The sequence below is a fragment of the Erinaceus europaeus genome, unplaced genomic scaffold, assembly GCF_950295315.1.
Source record: "Erinaceus europaeus unplaced genomic scaffold, mEriEur2.1 scaffold_931, whole genome shotgun sequence".
Classification (NCBI taxonomy): domain Eukaryota; kingdom Metazoa; phylum Chordata; class Mammalia; order Eulipotyphla; family Erinaceidae; genus Erinaceus; species Erinaceus europaeus.
In genome coordinates, this window is record NW_026648155.1 from 25,525 (window position 1) to 38,647 (window position 13,123).

Genomic DNA, 13,123 nt, shown 5'->3' on the forward strand with positions numbered 1-13,123 from the left:
ATGCTCATAATCCTAGACCAGGTAGAACAGAAGCAACAGGTGGCACAGTTATATACTAGATACTGTGTATTATACATCAAACCCTAACAAAGGAACTTTTCAAAGTTAACCCAATTACCAAATAATGTGATGATAGCAGTAACTATCCACTGTCTTCTTGAACCCTAAGACAGCAGGAAAATCACATTTCCACAATACAGCCTATATTTCCCCCAGTTCTTGAACTGTAGGATGGGGCCCACTTTCCTGCATGCTTCTCCCAATTCATATAAAATAATATTGCATCCTCTGATCACAACCTAATCAATGCAATGAGTGCCACCTCAATATGCTTCACCTCAGACTGTGTCCAGAGACTTCAGGTGTGGAATGACAACACTTCAGCTTCATTACTTGGGTGATACCTTTCCTTTTATAGTATTCTCTAATTCCATCCCAGCTGTTTCACTTCCTAACAAAGTCCCAAAACCTAGATATAAAGCAGGTTCTGTGAAATAGAGCATATGTTCACACATATTCATAAACTAGGGCAAATATATATATGTGAAAGCAGAAGTACACTAAAGTCTACAGTGAGTACCCCCCAACACTTCATCTCCACTATTCCAACCTTTGGTTCCATGATTTCTCAACAATTTGTTTGGCTTTGTATGTTAACTCTCTTTTCAGCCACCAGGCTCCAGATGCCATCATGATGCCACCAGACTTCCTGGGACTGACGAATCCACCGATATGTCCTAGAGCCCTGCTTACCAGAGACCCACCCTACTGGGGAAAGAGAAAGACAGACTGGGAGTATGGACTGATGAGTCAAAGTCCATGTTCAGCAGGGAAGCAATTACAGAAGCCAGATCTTCCACTTTCTGCATCCCACAAGGACCCTGGATCCATACTCCCAGAGGGATAGAGAATGGGAAAGCTACCAGGGGAGGGAATGGGATGTGGAGATTGGGTGGTAGGAATTTTTTGGAGTTGTACCCCTCCTATCCTAAGATTTTGTTAATGTCTCCTTTCTTAAATAAATTTAAAAAAATGAAGGAAGTGACCAGGGAGATGCTTGAGTTTCGAATATCCCAGATTCAGTCCTCAACAATGCTATAAACTAAAGCAGAACAGTATTCTTGAGAACAAAATAGTAATAATAATAAACAAACTTATAATAGAAAAACTAAAAAAAAACCTTTTACTTATTTAATATGTTAGATAAATAGAGACAGAAAAAAAGAGACAAAGTGAAAGAAATATAAGAAAATTGGTGGATCTAGAGGAGCAGTTGTCTGATGAGGAAAAGATGTTTATAGCAGCAAAATTTATCATTCATGCACCTCCTGCAGAATTTAATGAAGTGTTTAATGATATTTGATTACTTCTTAATAACGATAATTGGCAGATCATCTCGACCTCAGCAAGGCAGGACTAGAACTACTTCAGAAACCCACCAAATCACCTGAGTGAGGGATTAAGCTAAGAAGCCTACTTCTAGTTTAAAAGTCCTCAGGCTCCCATAGTCTACAGGGAAGAAAAAGAAAAAAAGAGGTTTTAAAGCCACTGTGCTCCAACTCAGGGATTAAAATAATATTAAAACAACTGTTACTTTCCACAACAGTGAACCCTTTAAATAACTGACTTAGACACAAGTCAATCCAGGAAAGAGTGATCAGTAATTTGAAAAGCACCTAGAGAGGGACCATATAACATACTATATAAAATGATTAAACCAACAAGAAGAAATACTAGATAAATGAACCAGGCCAAGAGTCCAGCTAAAAGCCCCCCAAAGGTTGAAGCACAAACACTAGTTAAGGAAATAATCACAGGAGTGAGTAAAGAGTTTGTTAGAATTGTCATCAGAAATGCAGAAACAACAAATGAGACCCTGGAAGGAAACACTAATTATCTCAAGGTTATTAGACAGCTGAAAGCTTAAATCGCTGAGCTAAGAACACAACTAGTTGAACAATCTAAAACAGTATCAGAACAGGGTAACAAAACAGATGAACTCCAGAAAACAGTAGAGGGGAGAGAGAATAGAATCAATAAGGCTGAAGACAGAATTAGCAAGATCAAAGACAAATTAGAGACAGCTAAAAAAGAAGTAAGAGATCTAAAAAAGAGATTAAGAGATAGTGAAAACAAAAAAAGAGACCTATGAGATGATTTCAATAGAAATAATATATTCATTATTGACTTAGCAGAGGAATTAAGAGAGGGAGGGGAAGAAAGCATTCTTCAGGACATAAAAACTGAGAACTTCTCAAGTGTAGACAACCTAAAAGACATAAAGGTTCAAGAAGCCCAGAGAGTCCTACAGAGAATTAACCCAGACTTAAAGACACCAAGACACATCAAATTTAGAATGGAAAGGAATAAGGATAATGAAAAGATCCTGAAGGCTGCAAGAGAAACACAAACAGTCACCTACAGAGGAAAACCCATAAGATTAGCAGCATAATTCTCTACACAAAAACTACAGGCCAGAAGAGAATGGCAAGATATATACTGAGTGCTCAGTGAGAAAGGCTTTCAACCAAAATTACTGTATCCTGCTAGACTGTCATTCAGACTAGATGGAGGCAAAAATATCTTCTCAGATAAGCAACAGTTGAAAGAATCATTTATCATCAAGCCTGCCCTGAAGAAGTTCTGAAAGTTCTATAAAAAGTCAGACCACCACTAATATGCCATGTCAGAACACTCTAAAAAAATCTACAAGAATGGTGTTAAAATATCCACAATCTTCGATATCAATAAATGCCAATGGCCTGAATTCATCTAGTAAAAGGCACAGAGTAGGAAGATGGATAAAAAAAAAAACACAACCCAACAATATGCTGTCTACAGGAAACCCACCTAACTCGACAAGACAAACACAGACTCAAAGTCAAGGGACGGAAAACTATCATACAAGCCAATAGCCCACAGAAAAGGGCAGGAGTAGCTATTTTCATATCTGACACAATAGACTTTAAAATCAATACAATTAAAAATGATAGGGATGGGCATTACTTATTACTCAGAGGGTCAGTCAATCAAGAGGACTTAACAATTATAAACATCTTAGGGAGTCGGGCGGTAGCACAGTGGTTTAAGTGCAGGTGGCACAAAGACCGGCAGAAGGATCCCGGTTTCAGCCCCCAGCTCCCCACCTGCAGGGGAATCACTTAACAGGCGTTGAAGCAGGTCTGCAGGTGTCTTTCTATATCTCCCACTCTCTGTCTTCCCCTCCTATCTCTGTTTCTCTCTGTTCTATCCAACAAGACATCAGCAACAACAACAATAATAACTACAACAATAAAACAACAAGGGCAACAAAAGGGAAAATAAATACATATATTTAAAAAACCAAGTATTAACATCTATGCACCCAATGAGAAGCCATCTAAATACATCAAACATCTCCTGAAAGAACTACAATCAATATATTACAGTAACATAATAATAGTAGGGGACTTCAACATCCCACTCTCTCAGCTTGACAGATCAATCAGGCAGAAAATCAGTAAAGAAATGAGGGAGCTAAATGAGGAGATAGAAACACTAGAACTATTGGACATTTTCAGAGTCATTCACCTCAAGAAACTGTAATACACATTCTACTCAAGTCCACATAGGTCATGCTCAAGGATAGACAATACATTTGGCCACAAAAACAGTATCAGCAACTTCAATAGCATTGAAATCACCCCAAGCATCTTCAGACTACAGTGGAATTAAACTAACACTTAAAAATCAACAAAAGATTAGTAATAGTCCCAAAATGTGGAAGCTCAACGGTATACTATTTAACAACTACTGGGTCAAAGAGGAAATAAAGGAAGAAAATGAAATGTTTCTAGAATTCAATGAAAATGAAGACACAAGCTATCTAAATATTTGGAACAATGCTAAGGCAGTACTGAGAGGGGAGTTCTTAGCCATACAAGCATGACCTAGAAGAAGAAGAAAGGAACCCTAAAGCAACCAGAAGGACAGAAATAACTAAAGTTAGGGCAGCAATAAATAACAGTGAAAAGAAGAAAACCATACAAAAAATCAAGAAATGTAAATGTTGGCTCTTTAAAAGAGTGAACAAGTGATTTATATGTCTACATTTTGCTAGGAGTGTACATAAACACCATACCCACCAAAAAAAGACTGTGACCCATCCTTCCCATCCACTCTCACCCCCCACTGGCCCAGAAAGCTGCATGTCTACCCCTCACCACAGGGTTTTTACTTTGGTGCCCTACTTACAATTTGGTCAGGTCCTGCTTTAGTTTCCCTTTCAGATTTTCTTACTCAACTTCTGTTGATGAGTTGGATCATCCCATACTCATCTTTATCTTTCTGACTTAGCTCAATTAACATAATTCCTTCTAGCTCTGTCCACGATGGGTCAGAGAAAGTGGGTTCATTGTTCTTGATAGCTGCATAGTATTCCATTGTGTATATATACCACAGCTTTCTCAGCCACTCATCTGGTGTTGGGCACCTGGGTTGCTTCCAGGTTTTAGCTATTATGAGTTGTGCTGCTATGAACATAGGAGTACACACCTCTTTTTGGTTGGGTGTTATGGAGTCCTTGGGGTATAACCCCAGGAGAGGAATTACTGGATCATATGGAAGGTCCATGTCTAGCCTTCTGAGAGTTTTCCAGACTGCTCACCACAGAGGCTGTACCAATTTACATTCCCACCAGCAATGTAAAAGGGTTCCTCTGTCCCCACAACCTCTCCAGCATTTGTTGCTGCTGTCCTTTTTGATGTATGCCATTCTTACAGGAGTGAGGTGGTATATTATTGTTGGCTTAATTTGCATTTCTCTGACAATCAGTGACCTAGAGCAGTTTTTCATATGTTTGCTAGACTTTTGGATCTCCTCTGTAGTGAATGTTTTGTTCATATCCTCTGCCCATTTTTGGATGGGTTCATTTGCTTTTTTGGTGCTAAGTTTGCTGAGCTCTTTCTATATTTTGGTGATTAATTAATTAATATGAGGGGGGAAATCAATTGTATATCTCAAAGTTTTTCAAAACACAAACTGAATCTTTTTAATATATAGGCTGTATATTTGATATGCGGACTCTCTCAAAAGCCTAGACCAAGTAGATCAGAAGCATCCAATAGTAAAGCTATATACAAGATACTCGGTACTGTACAGCAAACTCCAACGAAAGGACTTTTCAAAGTTAACCCAATTACCAGGTACTGTGATGATAACATTAACTATTGATTGTCTTTTTGAACCCTAAGACAGCAGGAACCTCATATCTCCACTATAGAGCCCCTTCTTCCCCCAGTCCTGGAACCCTTGGATAGGGCCCACTTTCCTGTATGCCTCTCCCAATCCATATCATATAATACTTCATTCACCAATCACAATCTAACCAACGCAACGATGGCCACCTCAACCTGCTTAACTTCAGACTGTGTCCAGAGACTTCACGTGTGGAATGACAACCCTTCAGCTTCATTACTCGGGTGAGACCTTTCCTTTTGTAGTATGCTCTAATTCCATCTCAGGTGGTTCACTTTCTAACAAAGTCCCAAAACCTAGATATACACCAGTTTCTGTGAGAGAGAGCATATGTTCACATGTATCCATAAACTACTGCAAAATATATACCTGAAAGCAGAAGCACACTAGAGTTTGCAGTGAGTACCTCCCTAACACTTCCTCTCCACTATTCCAAGCTTTGGGTCCATGATTGCTCAACAATTTGTTTGGCTTTGTATGTTAACTCTCTTTTCAGTCACCAGGTTCCAGATGCCATCAGGATGCTGGTCAGGCTTCCCTGGATTGAAGACCCCACCAATGTGTCCTGGAGCTCTGCTTCCCCAGAGACACACCCTACTAGGGAAAGAGAGAGGCAGACTAGGAGTATGGACCGACCAGTCAATGCCCATGTTCAGCGGGGAAGCAATTACAGAAGCCAGACCTTCTACCTTCTGCAACCCACAATGACCCTGGGTCCATGCTCCCAGAGAGATAGAGAATGGGAAAGCTATCAGGGGAGGGGGTGTGATATGGAGATTGGGTGGTGGAAATTGTGTGGAGTTGTACCCCTCCTACCCTATGGTTTTGTTAATTAATCCTTTCTTAAATAAAAAAATAAAATAGAAGCCTGAACAAAATCAACAAACCTTCAGCCATACTCACAAAACAAAAAGGGAGAAGACCCAAATAAATTGAATCATAAATGTCAGAGGAGCTATCACAACAGACACCGCAGAAATTCAACATATCATGAGAGGCTTCTATGAACAACTATATACCAGCAAGTTAGAGAACCTGGAATAAATAGATGATTTCCTAGATACTAACAAATTTCCAAAACTAAATTAAGAGGAACTAGATAATATGAACTGGCCCATCACAGCTAATGAAGTTGAAACAGTTATCAAAAAAATCTGCCCAAGAATAAAAGTCCTGGACCAGATGGTTTTACAAATAAATTTTACAAAACCTTCAAAGAAAGTCTTCCAGAGGATTAAAGACACTGAAATACTTCCTTCCACCTTCTATGAAGCCAACATCTCTCTGATACCAAAAGCAGACAGGGATACAACAAAAAAGAAAACTATAGACCAATATCTCTAATGAAAATAGATGCTAAAATATTGAACAAAATTCTAGCCAACCAGATACAGCAGTATATTAAAAAGTTTGTACATCATGACCAAGTGGGATTTATCCCAGGCATGCAAGGTTGTTTTAATATATGTAAATCCATCAACGTGATCCACCACATCAATGTAAGCAAGAACAAAAGTCACATGGTCATATCAATAGATGCAGAAAAGCTTTTGACAAAATACAACATCCCTTGATGACCAAAACACTACAAAAAATGGGAATAGATGGAAAATTCCTGGAGATAGTGGAGTCTATATATAGCAAAGATACAGCCAACATCATATACAATGGTCAAAAACTGGAAGTATTTGCCCTCAGATCAGGTATTAGACATGATTGCTCACTATCAACATTATTATTCAACATAGTGTTGGAAGTTCTTGTCATAGTGAAATTCAGAAAGACACAAAGCAGTGGAAAGATATTCCATGTTCATGGGTTGGAAAAATTAACATCATCAAAATGAATATTCTACCCAGAGCCATATACAAATTTATGCTATCCTCATCAAGATCCCAACTACATTTGTTGGGGGAGTAGAACAAATGCCATTAATATTTATCTGGAACCAGAAAAGACCTAGAATTGTCAAAAAAAATCTTTAGAAGAAATAGCTGAACTGGAGGCATCACACTTCAAGATCTCAAATTGTATTATAGGGCCACTGTCATCAAAACTGCTTAGTACTGGAACATGGATAGACTACTGACCAGTGGAATAGAATTGTGAGCTCAGAAGTAAGCCCCCCACACCTATGGACATCTAATCTTTGACAAAGGTGCCTGGACTATTAAATGGGGAAAAAAGAGTCTCTTCTACAAATGGTGTTGGAAACAATGGGTTGAAACATGCAAAAGAATGAAAATGAACCAGTATATTTCGCAAAATACAAAAGTGAATTCTAAGTGCATCAAGGACTTGAATGTTAGACCAGAAACTATTAGATACTTAGAGGAAAATATTGGCAGAACTCTTTTCCACATAAATTTTAAAGACATCTTCAATGAAACGAATCCAATTACAAAGAATACTGAGACAAGTATAAACCTATGGGACTACATCAAATTAAAATTTTTCTTCACAGTAAAACAAACCACTACCCAAACCAAAAGACCCCTCACAGTCTGGGAGAAGATCTTTATGTGCCTTACATAAGACAATAATTTAATAACCAAAGTATATAAAGAGCTCATGAAACTCAACTGCAAGAAAACAAAAGGCCCCATTCATAAATGGAGAGAGGACATGGGCAGAATATTCACAACAGAAGAGATCCAAAAGGCCGAGAAACGTATGAAAAAATGTTCCAAGTCTTTGATTGTCAGAGAAATGCACATAAAGACAACAATGAGATAGCACTCCACTCCTGTGAGAATGTCATACACCAGAAAAGATAATAGCAACAAATGCTGTAGAGATTGTGCTGTCAAAGGGACTCTCCTACACTGATGGTGGGAATGTAAATTGGTCCAGCCTCTGTGGAGGACAGTCTGGAGAACTGTCAGAAGGCTAGAAATGAACCTACCCTATGATCCTGCAATTCCTCTCCTGGGGATATATCCTAAGGATCCCAACACACCCATCCAAAAAGATCTGTGTACACATATGTTCTTAGCAGCACACTTTGTAATAGCCCAAATCTGGAAGCAACCCAGGTGTCCAACAACAGATGAGTGGCTGAGCAAGTTATCTTGTATGTAAACAATGGAATACTATTCAGCTATTAAAAACGGTGACTTCACTGTTTTCAGCTGATATTGGATGGAGCTTTAAAACATTATTTTAAGTGAAATAAGTCAGAAACAGAAGGATGAATAAGGGATGATCTCACTATCAGGTAGAAGTTGAAAAACAATATCAGAAGAGAAAACACAGGTAGAACCTGAACTGGAATTGATGTATTGCACCAAAGTCAAAGACTCCGGGGTGAGAGGGGGGAGTGAATACCAGTTCATAAAGGATGACAGAAGACCTAGTGGAGGTAGTATTGTTATATCGAAAATTGGTAAACGTTATGCATGTACAAACTATTGTATTTATTCTGGAATGGAAAACATTAATTCCCCAATAAAGAAATAAAAATATATAATGATAATCTTCTCAGGGAAGGAGAAGCCCATGAATTTGCAGATTATAACTTGGACCAGTTTACTCCTGTAAATATTGAATGCTATGACGATCAGGTATTGACTACAGAACATGGCGACTTGGGAAATGGGAAGTTTTTGGATCCAGAAAACAGAATCATTTTCAAATTTGACCACTTAAGGAAGGAAGCAACTGACTCAATACAATATGAAGCAGAAAATACAGTTGAGTCATGGAGAACTTCAGTTGAAACTTCTCTGAGCGCTTATGGAAAGGAACATTATCCAAATGGAGTCTGCACTGTATATGGTAAAAAAAAAAATAGATGGATAGCAAACCATTATCGAATGCAAAGAAAGCCATCAATTCTAAGCAAAAAACTTTTGGAATGGTCTTGGGGATCAGAGTGTAAATTTGCTATTTCTCCTTCATCTCCCCAAATGGCTGGCATCTTGAAAATTCAGGTTCATTTATTATGAAGATAGTAATGTTCAACTAGTGAGTCATAAAGATATACAGGACTCCCTACCAGTGCCTAATGAGGTGCAAACAGCAAAAGAATTTATAAAGATTGTAGAAGCTGCAGAAAATGAATACCCAAGTGTCATCAGTAGGAATTATGAAACAATGTCGGACACTACTTTCAAAGCCTTGTGTTGACAGTTGCCAGTTACACATACTAAGAGTGATTGGAACAAGATCCTTAGCTACAAGATTGGCAAAGAGATGCAGGATGCATAAGATGGGTATTGTGTGATCATATATTTTAGTTTCTTCGTGTTTCAATCATTGCAAACGTATTCAGAACTGTCAAACTACCCAGTCAAGATGGGATGTTGCCATTGAAAACCACTGTAATTAATTTGTTTGGTTAGAGCACAAAGCTTAGTTAATCAGTCATTTTTCATTTCTTTTATTCAGAGGATTGAAAAAATCAGTTATCTGTCTTTTACGTTCTTTTATGCCTTTCTCTTAGGAAGAGAAGATTCCTCTAGTTTACTGTTTCAAGTTTTTTAATATCTCCAAAATATTTTATTTTAATGTAACCCTAAAATTACTGGTTTTTGGTTTGTGAAGGGAGTAACTTTTGATATTTTCCCAGTTATTTTGAATGGGGTCTATTATGGACATTCTAGTTTAAGGTGGTTCATATATGCTGATAAAGAAATTGTCAGCCTTTTTTCCCTGACCTCTTCCATTCCTGTAAGACTGAGATTAGAGGGAAAGAACTTTCTATACCAGTTATGTTGAAACCTTTCAAGGCTATTTAGCTAGCTTAATATTTAACTAAACTTTCTTTTTAAAACAAGGCCAAGATCTAATACTGTTTTGAGATTCTGAAATTAAATGAAAATACTTATTTAAGAATGCTTTTTTCTTGTGACCGTTGTGCAAATTAACTTGAATTCCATATTTCCCTGAGTTATTTTTATCATAAAGAAACAAATTTAGTATAACAAGGCAAATTGTAATATATATAATCCTAAACTCATGATCATTGTCTCAGATTATTTTTTCTTGGATTGAAAATTACAGGAATTCAGTATGACATTAAAATGAAAATTTTCCTATAGATTTAAGTAGAACAATCTCTTACCAGTGAGTCATATTCTATTTTTAAATACTTTCTTTGGATATTGTGATTCTTAACTGATTGTAAATTAGAAAAACTGGGAGTACATATGGTATGCAGTTATAGTTAAAAATCTTTCCATCTCCCTATGCATCACACGCTTGTTTGTGATATTTTTTTAAAAGTGCATTTACTGATGCTACAGGTATTTCAAGCCTGTGATGAATGTTAGTATTTATTATAGGGGATGGGGTGAAATTTTGGTTTTGTTTAATCAAGTATTGCTTTCTACATTCTGGGGGAATCTTTTCTTTTCCTTTTTCTCAATCTTTTTTTATATTTATTTATTTATTTATTTATTTATTTATTTTCCCTTTTGTTGCCCTTGTTGTTTTATTGTTGTTGTAGTTATTGATGTCATCCTTGTTTTATAGGAAAGAGAGAAATGGAGAGAGGAGGGGAAGACAGAGAGGGGGAGCGAAAGACAGACATCTGCAGACCTGCTTCACCACCTGTGAAGCAACTCGTCTGCAGGTGGGGAGCCAGGGGCTCAAACCAGGTTCCTTCTGCCAGTCCTTGTGCTTCATGCCACTTGCGCTTAACCTGCTGTGCTACCGCCCGACTCCCTAGGGGAATCTTTTCTTCATATAATTCTGAAGATATCTGGTCCTGAAAATGTTTTTTAATACCACTTTTAATATGTACAATAAAATATTTCATTAGCTTGAATTGTTTAGATTTAAAAATTTTTAAAAAGAGAGATAGTAATAGATGATAAAATGAAAGATTTAGATGAAAGATGATACCTAGATGATGGTTTGGATAGATCATAGATACATACTTGTAGATAGACTGATGAGACTGATGCTAGATAAATAGATGATAGATAGATGACAGATAGATAGATAGACAGGTAGATAGATGATAAATAGATAGGTGATAGATAGATATAAGATCACTGCTCACTGGTGGCGCAGCGGGTTAAGTGCACGTGGTGCAAAGAGCAAGGATTGGTGTAAGGATCCCGGTTCGGGCCCCAGGCCCCCACCTGCAGAGGAGTCACTTCACAAGCAGTGATGCAGGTCTGCAGGTGTCTCTCTTTCTCTCTCCCTCTCTGCTTTCTCCTCCTCTCTCCATTTCTCTCTATCCTATCCAACAACATCAATAACCACAACAATGTTAAACAAGGACAACAAAATGAAAAAATAAATAAATAAACAAATGTAAAAAAATTAAAAAAAAAGATTACTGCTCAGTTACATGGAGTGCCAAGTATTGATTCCCACAGAATGTCAAAAGCTATATATCAGTATACCCTAAGCTTTACAATATAAACTTAAGCTGATTATTATCTTGAATAGCTTCAGGTTGGAGTGTCAAATGTTGAACCTGAACCTCCTGCATGCATGTTGAGTGCTCTGCTCATTTAGCTACCTCCCCAGCTGCTGCCCTGGAATCTTCCCAGTTTCAGTTTCTGCATCCGTCACACGGGAGAAGACAATTTCCTCAGTGGCACAGCTTCTGGGATGCTCTAGGGGCCTCAGGTTTGGGAAGGCATATTGCATCAACAGTCTTCTTCCACTATGGCCACTGTCTGCCTTAGAGTGTCTGACTTGCCTCTTCAAACTCATGGACAGAGAACTGAGTGTTTGTCGGTTTTTTATTTGGATTTTTTGGCGGTGACAGCAGGAGGGCTAGGAGGTGATGTAAGCAAATGTAGGGTGCTGAGCGCCAGGGAGCAGAACTAGGACTAAACCCACAGCAGGTCCCCATGCAGGCCCTTTAGCCCATTATAACAGTGCTGTCACACAGCTCAGTCCAACACCTTCGAGTAACCTTGTCCTTGACTGTGGTGTGGAACCTTCAAAAGCACAAAGTATAGGGACTAGAATATAGTGAGAAAGGTCTGGATAGTATAAGAAGTGGGGTCCCTGGGGGTATCCACTAGGGGATTAGATTACATCCAGAGTCAACTTTTACTGAGAGCTTGACTGTCATTTAAACAAACATTATTTTTAAAGAGAGAAAGTGAGAGGGAGGGGAAAAGAGGGGGGAGAGAAAAAGAATGAGAGGGAGGTAATGAGAGAGAGAGTGAGAGAGGGAGAGGGAGAAGGAGAGGGAAAGGGAGAGGGAGAGGGAGAGAGGGAGGGGGAGAAGGGGAGAGGGAGAGGTAGGTAGGTAGGGAGGGAGGGAGAGAGAGAGAGAGAGAGAGAGAGAGAGAGAGAGAGAGAGAGAGAGAGAGAGGAGACTAGAGCACTACTCAGCTCTGGCTTATGATGATGATGGGGACTGAACCTGGGACCTGAGAACTTCAGGCATGAAAGTCTTTTGCAGAACCATTATGCTGCCTTTCCAGCTTTACATGGTATTTGGATTCTCTCTACACTTCTTTGTCAAGCAGTTGTTTCTCCTGGGATGTAAGTAACACACCAATATGTCAGTCTGCCTCCCCTATGACTTGAAGAATGACCAAGCTGTCATCTGCTGATCAAGGCTCTTTCTGCTGAGCCCCAACCTCCCTGGTCTCCCCAGGACTGCACACCCTCAAGTTCAGGGTGGGGATGATGCAGAGCATGATGGAACAGAAAGGAAATGAAGTCATGTGTGTGAGTCCTTTGGCAAGGATTCCCTTTTCAGTCCCTGTCCATATCCTAACCCTATATTCTGGAGAACTCTGGTGTTTGAGAACAACCAGAATCTGGGGTTTAAATAGACAAATATGTGCAAATTGCCTTTTTCCTATTATTTCAGAAGTACAAAATATTTGCTATAAAAACTTCCTAACCATTATGCAAATCAGTCAATTATTCCACACCTTTCCACCATCTACTAAAATATGCTTGTAAC

The 13,123-nt window shown here is 38.6% G+C and overlaps 1 pseudogene; it reads left to right on the forward strand.

The window, feature by feature from the left end:
* Nucleotides 1-9,449, forward strand: LOC103127581 (F-actin-capping protein subunit alpha-2-like; annotated as a pseudogene).
* The last annotated feature ends 3,674 nt before the right edge of the window (nt 9,450-13,123 follow it).